Source organism: Octodon degus, unplaced genomic scaffold (assembly GCF_000260255.1).
Source record: "Octodon degus isolate 3935 unplaced genomic scaffold, OctDeg1.0 scaffold00037, whole genome shotgun sequence".
Taxonomy (NCBI): domain Eukaryota; kingdom Metazoa; phylum Chordata; class Mammalia; order Rodentia; family Octodontidae; genus Octodon; species Octodon degus.
In genome coordinates, this window is record NW_004524613.1 from 16,010,872 (window position 1) to 16,023,437 (window position 12,566).

Below are 12,566 nucleotides of genomic sequence, written 5' to 3' on the forward strand. Positions count from 1 at the left end.
GCTCAGCAGGCTCAGTCCTCCACTCCTGGCCTGGCTCTATCGGTGGCATCCTGTCCTCACTCACCTGTCCCCTCCCTCGCCCTTTACACCCACACAGGTCAGTTCTCCTGCCATGGCTTCTCTGGCACCTGCGCTTCTCTTCCGCTCCACATGAGTCGATCCTCAGGGCTGCCTAACGTCTAAGCCCCAGCCACCAACACCAGACTGCAAACTCCACCAGGGAAAGGCTGTCTCATCTTCGGTCGCCAGAACAGGACCTGGCACCGGCAGGCCCTGGAGAAAGGAAAGGGGTGCGTGGAAGGAAGAAGGTGTTTGGCATCTAGTTCTGCCCTTCCCAAGCCAGTGCCCTGGGGCAGGTGCAGACAGGGTGACAGCTCCCAACCTGGATGGCTCACAGTGTGGTGACAGCGGAAGTATAGAAACCATCCTGTGCAAGTTCTGGTAAAAGGAAAAAGGCAAGCACCACCAGATGCCCAGGAGAAAGGACCAACTCCATCTAAGATAGGAGTGCTTCCTGGAGGAGGCAGTCCAGACCCCTGGAGGAGAAGCAGGCAGCCCACCTGCAGGAGTGACCCCTGCAGAGACACAGAGTAGAAAACTACAATGAGACTTCAGTATGGAGAAGCTGGCTCTTGCCTAGAACAAATAGCTTGCAAAGGCTGGAATTATTGAGTGAAATAATTGAGCCCTGCCAGGAACCTGTTTTCCCTGCTTTCCTGCCACCTTCTCTCCAGTTCATTCTCCCAGGGGTCAAAGCTGCCCTGCCCGAGCTCGAGTGGGCAATACTGCCATTCCCGCCTCATCTCCCCTGTCCCCGTCCACCCTCCTCTGACCCACGCCTGCACCCTCACTGGATGGCTCCCTCTTGTGCAGCTGCAACGATGGCGACAACTCCATGGCCCCACCCCAGCAGCCCTAACCCAACTGGTGGAAGCTAGTGTATAAATACCCAGCTCCTTTCACGCTACACAGGCTGCCTTCGCGAATAAAGTTTTATTAGGGGCTGGCAATATAGCTCCGTGGCACAGCGCCTGCCTGGCAGGCGCGAGGTAATGAGTTTGATTTCCGGTGCCAAAAAAAAAAGTTTTATTAGGACACAGCCTTGCCCATTCATTTACATATTGTCTCTGTCTGCTTTCTCACTACAACTGCATGACAGAGCAGTTGCAGCACAGACCGTATGGCCTGCAAAGACTAAAATATCTACTGTCTGGCCCTTCACAAAAGTCTACTGAGTCCTGCTCTACAGCCTCCCTGAAGCCTCCAGCAAGACAAAATGCCAGTTGACCTCACCCAGACATAAGCTGTCTGATACCATACCGATTCGATTCCAGCGATTCCAGCGTTCCTCCCGTTTCGATTTCTCACTTCCTTCCTGATGCTTTTGATGTATAAAATGGCAGCTTTGTGGGTTTAGACATAATATGTTTCTGTTTTTGTTTGGTTTTGAGACAGTATCTTCCTAACTTGTTCTGGCTGGGCTTGAGTTTGCAACTTTCTGCCTCAGCCTCCTGGGTGCTGGGATTGCAGGTGTGCACCACTGCACCCAGCTTGACTAATGCTTGTCCTGGGACTCTTCTTTCAGGGTCTAACTCTAGGGCAACCAAAGCAAACGCAGCAGAGCAAATGTTGCTGTGCCCATTTTACAGACGGGCCCTGATCTGAGATTGCTTCTGCGCACACACACACACACACACACACACACACTGTCCCAAGTAAGACGGGGACCAGCTTTGGTTCCAGGATCCCCACTTCAGTGTGGAGTAGGGAGCCCAAAATCAGGATATGTGCAGGATCCTTCCAATACCTACAGGTTACCTGCTGCTTTCTACCCACAAACTTGTTCCTCCAAAGAGGAAACTGAGGCTCAAAGAGGAGATGACTTTCCTAGGGTCACCTTGCTGGCAAAACAACAGAAATGGGATTTCAAAGCTAGGTTTCCTCATGATAAATCCAGGGTTTATCCCATGACCCATTAGCTACCCTAAGCGCTGCATTCTCCTCACACAAACTTTCAGAGCTCCTGGCTGCCCCTCAAGATACGGGGCCAATACTGCAGGAGGACCAGAGTAGTCAAGAAGATAGAAATGCTTTCTCAGACAAACGACTGTGTGTCTGACTGGGGCAGAGCAGAAGTCGGGACAGAAGCCCTCCAAAGAGCGGCCTGGTAAGAAGCCCACCAAGAAGCACCCAGTACATGTCTGCTCTGGAGAAGAACCCGGGATGCAGCATACACCGCACGGTTGGAGCTGGGCCTGGGCTTGGCTTCGCACCTCACCCTTCACTAGCTGTCTGATCTGCCAAGGCAGAAGTCCAGCCAGAAACTCGATTTCACCATCCTTCTCCTGCAATGATCACACTCATCTTGGGGCCTGGGAAGAAGGAGGTCTGTGATAAGGGACAAGCCATGCAGCCTGAGGTTTCCTGAACGGTGGAGGGCTACATAGAGCTGGGGCACAGCCACATCCCCTTTCCAAGCAGGTCACCCGTCCGTCGCCGCTGTGAGCCTCTGGTGGTACTGGCTTGGGGCTATGCCACCTCTGAAGAACTGCCTTAGCTGGCAGGAGCTGCCTTAGCCCAAAAGTTATCCCTGCTCCCAATTTGGCAGCCTCCCTGCTCATGCTGCTCAAAGGTGGTCAACACTTTCACGGCGCACAGGGAGCAGATGGAGGCCAGCCTGCAGCCATGCATCCGAGGGGTGCCGTTTTCCGTGCCCATGGTGCCTCCCTGTCACCGAAAGGTCTGATCCCAGAGGGCCCCCATGGTCTATCAGGGCTCCGCAGAGATAGAAGGGGTGGTAGGAAAATCTTCTCTCTTCTCTGTGTTCCTTTTTATTTGAAATGACTGCCAGGTGTCCAGAGAATAATCTATGTCTGAGGTCCTCCCTTGCTAGAGGCTTCCACCTTATTTCTCTCAGGGTCAGGCTGCCCAGCTTTGGGGGGGGGTCCCTGTACCCTGACTCAGCATACCCAGCAGAAGCTGGGCAGAAGTGAGAGCTTCCTCCCAGAGCTACTTGGTCCAGCTCAGTGTTAGACTCAGGCAGAACAAGGATGCTTCTCAAGTTGTGTACTGAGGAGCTACTTAATTTCCATTACAAGCGTAACTAGTGAGACATCTCCCCACCATCTCTCAGGGCAAGTGTGGATGCATTTACCAGGGACACCAAGAGCCCAAGGCGCAGGGGTAGACCTGAAGCCTCAGGTGCTGGCGGGTCTACCATGGCCAGTGACTGTATGCTTGATACCTGGAGTGGGAAGGCCCTGTGCTGGGAGTATGGAAACATCAGTGCTGTTCTGCCTTGACCACAGACCTGCTGTGAGGCACTGGACAAATGGAGATCCCTCTCTGGGCCTCCAGTAAGATCTCACAGTAGCAAACAGTGAGAGAGACTTCAAGCTTGAGGGCTCTAAGATAACTACTCTTCACAAACTTTCAGTGGGGCCCAAAGCTCTCCACAGCACTTTACAAATATATATTCATTTCACCTCATGACACTTTCAAGGCAGGAAGGGCTACTGCAAGCCCGTTTTACAGCTGAGAAGATAGGCTCAGAGAGGTTAAGTAACTTGCCCATGATCACTTAGCCAACAGGGGGCAGGGCCCGGTTTTAAACCCCAGTCCGTCTGACTAGAGAGTCTGAGTCATCACCTCCACCATGCTATACCCCTAGGTCCATGTGACATCTGTGGAACCTTCACAGTGCCTGGTGTAGGGCTAGATATCACCATAAGGGCTTAATAAGACTCAGTAACAGTAAAATAAAAGCTGGACCTCTTAAGGACTGTGATGATGGTTTGTGGGAATGGGACTAGGCAATGGAGGAGGGTGGGAAACTTACATCTTCCTGGGGGTTTGTTGGTCTCGGTTTGCTTTTTTTTCTACATTACACATGCTACTTGCAGCAACAGCAGTACACGAGGTTGTGCGAGCTGGCAACAGTGCTTATATTAAGGAGGAGACAAGAGGATCACAAGACAGGGTGTCCAGGACATTTCTTCCCGGATAGTTCTCAAGGGTTTAAAACATTGTAGCATCTCTACATATTAAATAATCATCAAAATACCCACTTCAAAAATTATTCATTGGCCAATCCATAAAAGACGAGCTAGAGAGAAATTCTGGCAGGTAGGGACTCTCAGGGATGAAAAATGACCTTTAAATGGGTTGACAGGGAGCAAACAAATCTGAAGGAAGAGATGGGGTCTGGCATAGGTGTCTGAGCAAGCCCACTAGACTCTGCCCAGAGGGAGACTGAGGCCCAAGAGACAACCAGCAATGGCTGAGGTTTGGTGCTAAACACAATCCCTCTCTCTCGACCCTGAATGCACCTTCCCAGGCTCTGCTTCACACACAGCAAATTCACATAAGCAGGTGGTGCCTCCCCCAACTCCCTGCTCCTACCCTGCCTCCAGCCAAGCATGCAAATCACTTCATTTTCCGGAAGTCTACAGTAACAGGAAAGGCAGCAGCTTCCGTTTCTGGGATGCCTTCCATGTGTTATACAAATTTTCACAGGTATCTCTAACTCTCACTGCGTTTCGCAAAAGACAAAGCTGAGGCCGAGATCAGCTACATATGCAGCCTGAACACCCAGTTAGCAAGTGACTGAGACACAAAGCCGAGTCCCTGGGCCTCTTAAATCTGTCTTTTGATACCCCAAACCACCTCTCTTGGAGAGCATTCCCTATCAGTTTAGGTCACATCCCACCTGGATACTATTTTTAAATGCCTTTGTGTTCCAATTTTGAGTTTTGTTGCACTCAGTAAGAAATTCATCCTATCATAAGGTCTGATGCCCCTCCCTAGAAAACAACCAGCAACTCCTTTCTTAGAAAAGCTCCATAAAGTGGCTCTGGCAACTCCCTGGGAAGTGTTTTCCACTATTTTGCACCTTTTCATCCAAGATTCCTTTGACTTATTTCTTCTCAGTAGACATTTGTCCTCAAATGAACCTTGTTGTTTTAACATGTAGCCTTTCCTACCTCTCTCCACTCTGGGAGGGAGAAAGCACTCCCATCAGTCTGAGATAAGGCACTAGAGCTGAACCCTCAGCATTCCCAGGGCTGCTGGAGTCCACAGACACCCTGATGGTGCCGCTCGTGTTGGCTTGCTTACTCATGGGGCCCTCATAGTACACCCCGTCCATGCAAGGCAGGCAGCACTGAGGCTCACCTGGATCAGATCATGAAAGAAATGGGATGACAATGAGGCCAGAAGATCACACACAGGACTGAATTTGTGCGTGTGTGAGTCCCCACATCTAAGTCACAGGGAGGCAGGATGAAAAGAGCCTTCGTTTCTTTTTCTCCAGCCTTTCCCTCTAACCCAGCAGTTCTCAAGACCAAATCCCTAACCAGCGGCCTCCGTGTAGCATGCTCTGGAAACCTTTTAGAAATGAGGGCCTGGAGTCCCACCCTATGAGCAGCCATACTCTGACCTCTTCAGACTGACACAACCACTGCAGACTGATCCCTACTGTGCGACAGGATGAGATACCCTACATAGCCCAGTGATGGTGAACCTTTTAGGGCTTTCAGTGATACAAATAGCCAGCAGGGGCACACATACCATAGGTTCGCTACCACTGCTTTAGTCCGTGACATGAAGATATCTTAACCTTTCACGTCCCACTCTGGGGCCAGAAATGTTTGTGCATTATGTCACTGATTTGTCACAATAACCCTCTGAAGTATTTACTATTATCATGACCAGTTTCAAAGAGGAGGAAACTGAACCCCCAGGTCACACAAGTTAGAGGTGTCAGAGCCAGGCACTATAAAGCTCTGAAGCCATTTTCTTTCCGCCCCATCATGGAAGTTCCCTGAGGTCTCTGTCAGCTGTCTGAGAAGCTATCATGCTGGATCAGACAAAATAAGAGGCAAGGACAAAGCAGGGCGAGCAGAGGGAGCCTGCCCAATGCCCCAGCGCCTTCCAGGCACGGCATGGAAAGAAGCCATGCTGTGTGCCAAAGGCGCAGCCACCTGTGTCCAAGGAGTAACAAGGAGGTAGTGGGATGGGGAGCAAGTGTTCCTGGCCTCTCTCGGACTTCCCTCAGCTGGGGGCCATTTCTCTTCCTGGACCTGTGCTCCCCTGCCGGCACTCTTTATCACTGTCTAGAAGGCCATGATGATCTGTGACCCCCTTCTCTGACCTCATGTCCCTTCCCCACTCGCTCTGTCCATGCCAGGCTGCTTTCTGTTCCCTAACACCCAAATTCACGCTGACCGCAGGGCCTCTGCACAGCTGTTCCCTCCGGAACACTTCTTCCCCCTCATATTCTCATGGCTGGCTGTCATTTCAGCTTCAACTCAGAGGTCTCCTCCTCCTCAGTAAGCTTTCCCTGACTCCCTTACTTAATGCTATCTCCTACCCCACCATAGTTGTATTTCCATTCCACTTAACACAAACTGAAATCATTCACTTTAATTGATCGCCGTATGGTCTGTCTCTCTCAGCCCAGAACCATAACGAGGTTGTATGAGACAGAAGCCATGTTTGACTTGTTCCCGGATGTAGCTCTAGCACTTAGAATTTGAATGAATACATGCCAGAGAAGAAAATCATAACTCAAAGGCCAGAACTCTGGAAACTTAATATGTGATCCTGGAAAGTCACTGGCCTCTTGGGGGGCCTCAGTTTCCCTCCTTGTCTAACAGGGAAATGGACCAAATGTTTCCTGAGGCTCCTTCCAGGACTGCCAGTCTTAGAAAGCCAGAGCTGGAACCTTCCCAGTTGGTCTGGCCAAAGCAGGCCACTAGCCAGGGTCCTGGCCATGGCCCTGGCCCCACCGCCACCTCTGTCCCTACCCAGCCACACATTCATCTCACTCCCCCACCGCAGAAACTGTTAATGAAGTGCGCACTGCTAAATGCAGTTACAATTACGGGGGCTAAGAATAAGGCGCTGACATCAGCCTCGTCAGTTTCGGAGTGAATCAGAAGGGGAGGGGGGAGGAAGGAGAAAGGGGAGGGGGGATGGCGCTCTGGAGCTGTCAAGTGGAAATAGCACAGTGTTAAATATAATCCAGCATTGGCCTACATCAGTCTGGAGAGGCAGGTGATGGCTGGGCCCCCAGGGCCAGGGCAGACAACGGGATTCTTCAAGGAGGCCAGGCAGCCGCAGTAGCTGCAGGCCTACTGAGATGCGGTTCATCTAGGAACCAAAGGCTGGGAAGGGAGGCCACCAGGCTGGGGTGGGCCGTAAGACGTGGTAGCCCCTGGGGACCTAAGTGAACCTGAACAGGTCCCTTCTCCCTGGGCTTTCTCAGTTGCTGTCACCATGGCACAAGTACAGTCCCTGAAGTCTACATAGCTCTCTGCCACCTGGAAACTGGTCTCATGCCCAGATGCAGGGACAGCGGCCTCCAACTGAACACAGCTGAGTCAGTATCACCACCGTGCAAATCGCCCAGCTACCTGGCTTTCTGCAAAATGGGTACATCTGCAGCAGCAGCAGCAGCTACCCTCTGAGATGCTACAGGATTCGGTGAGATCAAGCAAAGCCTGAGCACTGCTAAGCAAGCTTTCGTTTTTACCACCCCAAGAGATGCACGGACCACAATCATTAACCACTATGCAGAGGAGGCTCAGGAAGGCGAAAGGGCTTGCTTGAGGCCATGGAGCTGGCAGAGTCAAATTCAGGGCCACGTATCTTTCTACCCCAGGAACACCATGGAGCTAACAGAACCTGGGTGGGAGTGCGGGTTATAGTAGGAGAGGTGCCATGCCCCACAAAGCACACGTTCCAGACATGCAGCCTTTTCAACAATTTGTAAAAGACAAGCTAAAGTGACGGTGGTTGCAATGAAGAAAGGCCCGCAGAGCACAGAGAGGGGCAGCTGGGGGCGGATGCTTCCTTCCTTTCCAGCTCTCCTCCGCACCTCACCCGCCCCCCACTCAGCCTCCAGCTGGAACTGCTCAGCCTCAGGGCCTGGGGGTGGATGGGGAAGAAGTAGCGCTACAGCCCCAAAGGGAAACAGTTGGGTGTACCCTTGCTTCCCTCCTCACCCAACGGGGCAGGTGGGTCCCTGACAGCTGCAAACCAAGGAAGCTGGAGCCAGGAGTATGGAGCCGTGTGGCAGGGAAGAGGAGCCCAAGCAAGGGAGGCTCCTCTAACAGTGAGACCAGCCCTGCAGGCCACAGATCTGCTAATGAGGAGGGATGGATCTCCAACATGTTGTAATTCTTTAGGCTAATTTGAATAAAATAAAGTGATTTGGGTCCACATTCTCACTCCACCTCTCACCTTGAACTGTGAAAATAATTGGTTTGCTTCTCTACCATGTTTCAATTATCCAAATCTGGGAAGAGTCCCACCCAGCTGACAAAACACTAAAAAAGTATAGTGCTAGGAGGTAAACTGACTGGGGAGGGGGACAGAGAAGAAGGGGGTCAGAAAGCAGCCTGCCAAACCTTGAGGTGGCACTGATGAGGTGGCTATGTTAAGCTTTCCCTCATGCACTCAGCCAAGCCCCCTCCAGCTGAAGGACTCCCTAATTCCCAACATTTCCACAGGAAATGGAGAGGCAGCGGGACGTTTTGTTTCCCAGAAAAACCTCAGGTCAAATTTCAAGGACAAAAGTTTGCACTTGATCTAGGAAAGGAAATTTTGCCAAATAGTATAAATCAGGAGGAGGGCAGATTCTGGTGTGGTCATTCCAGGAGGCTGGGGATGAGGGTGGGAATTGGAACCCTGAATCCCCCACCCCACCCCAGCCACCACTGCCACCAACACTGCCATGACCACCGTCAGGATCTGGCAGGATATGAGTATCTCCACTTCACAACCCAGAAGTATCTCACACAACCTCCATTTCCCCTCCATCCAAAAATGAGAGGGAAGTAGCTGAGATACTAGTTTCTGGGGCCCATCCACCATGCCCCTCCCAAAACACACACACACCAGATTTGGTCTGAGCGGAAGAGGGTGGTGCTGCGTAGACCTTTCCAGCCCAGAGATGTGGCCCAAACAGCTAGCAAAGGAACCGGTAGCCGGCTGGTGTTGCCATGGCAACTTCCTCCGGAGCTGGAAGCATCCATCCTATGGGCAAATCAGAGCTGGCTGCTCCAGCTTCTCCGCCCTTCTCCTGGATGGGCGGGGGGGGGGGGGACTGGATTCCGAAACCACTTCAGAAGGCTCAGGAACACCATCCTCAGTTCCACACCCTGATGTAACAACCCCCTACAGCATGTGGTGGAAATGGAATGCATCTCTACTCCCCTGATGCCCGTGGCAGAGGGGCCAGGGCAGACCTGTGGATATAGAGATGAACTAACTGGTCAGGAAGAGCAGGGGAATGGATAGCCAGAGTGCTTCCCACCCTCTTGCTTGGCATTAAAGTCCCCCTCCCTTTCCCATCTTTATACAAGTTCAAAGAAGGAGTATCCAACTCTACTTTAACACTTACAATGATGGAATAAAATTAGCCTAGTAAAATTGCAAAAGCTAACATTTTAAGCATCAGGTTTTCCCTGTCAAAGCCCACAGACTCTGTACAGTCATGTTCAGAAACTACTCTCACTTGGTAATGAAGTCGATCAAAGCTACCATGTATTGAGACCCCCCCCCTCATATCAGTACTGCAATCTTCTCAGAGCAAGTAGCATAATTCAAAGCACAGATGCTTGAATTATCCAAGTTCAAATTCTAACTCTCTCACTTTCTAACTGAGTGACCTTGAACACATTACTAAGCCTGTGCCTCAGTTTTCTCATCTGGAAACAGGGACATTAATAAGAAATTAATTGTATAGACGTTAACCAGTGATACTGGTACAAGCCTACCACCCCAGCACTTGGGAGGCTAAGGTAGGAGGATCACCGTGAGTTTGATCACCTGGGTTACATAATGAGTTGAAGACCAGTCTGAACTATATAGTGAGACCCTGGCTCAAATGTGTGTGTGTGTGTGTGAGAGAGAGAGAGAGAGAGAGAGAGAGAGAGAGAGAGAGAGAGTTAAGACAATATAGTCAAAGTGCCTGGAAAGACATCTAGCCCAATAGAACACCAACCCTATGGGGTCTAAGCTATCATATTTTTCCTTATCCAAATGAGAAAACTGGAGCCCATGCCAACATGGATAAGCCACAAAGACACAAGCAAAAATCCTCCCGAGTGCCCAGCTCTCTAAAGTGCCAGCATCCTGGGGAAAGGAGGCAAGGCAGCATCATAAGAAAATGCATTCGGAATGCACAAGGGAAGCTTCCCTTTGACAAGAATTGTAGGAACCTGCAGTGACCAACCTTCCCGGGACCAACAGAGGCTAGAAAGGGAAGGGAAGAATAGGCAGCTTCTTCTGCCCACTCCAGTCCCCAAGGACCCTAAGCCCAAAGCAGGAAGGTATTCTGTCCTACTTAAGGCTAATGGAAACAAGAGGTCTCCTCCTCACACCATTTCTCAGGAAGGCATGTGAGCCCTGAAGAAGCTCGGAATGCTCGAGCTGGGAGATAGAAAAGATGCCTCTGACATGGGCTGGAAGCAGCAGCAAACAGGAGGCTCTCGCCTGACCCCCAGGCCTGTCAGAGACACATTTCTGAATCAGAGCCATGGGGGACAGATTGGCAGCAAGGGGGCCAGCGGGGGAGAAGCAGGTGAAGCCGAGCCTGCACTGACGGCCTCCTGCTGAAGCAGTCTCTGTCCAGCAGCCCAGAGACTACCACTTCCAGCAATTAGTGCAGTGCAGCGATGTTCAAAAGGAGTAAATCCAAAAGGCTGCTTTCAGGGGAAAAGGAATGATTTTGAGAAGAGAAATTAAGCACCAAGATCACATTCCCTACCTCCGACTTTCACCAGATGCTCATTATTCTTCCGGAAATGAAAGTTGACTCTCTCCCTCCCTCTCCCAAACTCAAGGCAGTCTTTGAGATAGGCGAACGGTAAGCTCAAGATGCCCAAACCAAACTCTTGGCTTGGCAGCCCCTTCCCTAGGCCTCCTTACCCAGGAATCATTTTCTACATGGTGAGATCTGGCTTTTTACAATAGCCTCTTTCAGAAAGAGGACTACCGGCTTTCTGGAAAAAATACCAGAAACCAGACTTGAGTCTCAGCTCTGTGCCGATTACAGTGGATGACCTTGGGTTATATGCAAATACACAGAGGCACACAGCCCACACCAAGGCTTCTGCCACCCACCCACACGGTCACACGTACACAAACACACGGGCACACCTCCATCCATGTGGGGGCTAGAAGGGGTTAAAAAGATGATTTCTAGATCTCTTGCAAGTGAAGCACTTAAGAACTTGAAAATAACACACTGGGAAAAAAGCATCAGGTAGACCTTTAAAAATATCAGCTAATATTACATGAAGTTATCTGTTGACTTAAGTGGATCCTGAAGCATGCTGCCTGCAGCCTGCAATAATCACCAAGGTATCCAACATGACTTTGGAGAAAACCAAAATCATACCTGCCTCTCATGCTCCTGTAAATCCCTGCTCCTGCTCAGTCTGGCTCCTGAGACAAAAGTGGCTGCTGAACTTTAGGGGAGTGTCTGGCCATGACAAGAGAGCTGGGCGCCAGCTCACCTGGGCTGCAAGGGCTTCCAGCCAGGTTCCCTTTTGGCAGGTGTGTCCTCCCCCAGACCCCTGATCTAGGCTGAGTCTTGTCTTGGTTTGCTTCAGTGGGAGCTGCTGCATTTTCTCTCGCCTTGTCTTTTCCAGAACTCAGCCTCCCTCGGCTACACCAGAGGAAGTGAAGCCCCTGGGGCTCTGTAAAATGTGATTTCATACCATGGCTCTGCAGTTACCATCTTTACCCTACTCCCACCTCTAGGTCAACAGCAAGACTGGCTTATCGGGGTGTGTCTCCCCTACCTCCAGCCACTCAGCAACCCCAAATCAGGAGAATTTTCTCTCCTTTTTCCTGCAGGTGAGCACCTACAACCCACCACCACCAAATCCCCCGACAGAACCTAGATAGCAGTGCTGTATAGAGGAAGGTCCCAGCAGGCAGGAAGTCAAAATCTCCACCCATAAACTACAACTGTAGGCTAAATTTCCTGAATGGTCCATATTTTCATTTTTTGAGAGACAGTCCATATCTTAACCAGTCTTCAAAGTGTCTGTTAAATCTTGTTCTTCCCCAGCAGGCATTCATCTCCTTTCTGTCCCCTCACTGAATACAAATCCTGGTAGATTTTCAGCTCACAAAATACTTTACCTGCATGCTCAGAGAGCTACACAGACCCCTGAGGTAAGGCACTGTCATCCTCATTTCACAGATGGGGAACCTGAGGGTTCAGGGGTGGTATAACTTGCCCAAGGTGGCAGTTTATACGGAAGGAAGATGGAAGCCTGGCTCTAACTCCCAATCTGGACTCTTTGGGGAACTCTCCTCCAAGCCTTCCACCTACCCCACCTGTTGATGAATTCTCTTCCTCACCTCAGAACCAAATCCAGAGCTCTAATGGTCCCTCTGCCTGATCCCTGGGCCTTAAAGCACAGGTTCCTCCCCCCCCCACCTCCCCACCCCTCTCACTAAGGCAACTGAAGGTTCAAAGGTAGGATGGAGGCCAGGTGCTGCCCCCTACACACACACACACACACACACACACACACACACACACA

General features: G+C 50.9%; 1 protein-coding gene across 1 annotated transcript in view; it reads right to left on the reverse strand.

The window, feature by feature from the left end:
* Positions 1–12,566, reverse strand: part of Rims4 (regulating synaptic membrane exocytosis 4) — a 58,221-nt gene that overhangs the window by 44,667 nt on the left and 988 nt on the right. The window lies entirely within an intron of this gene.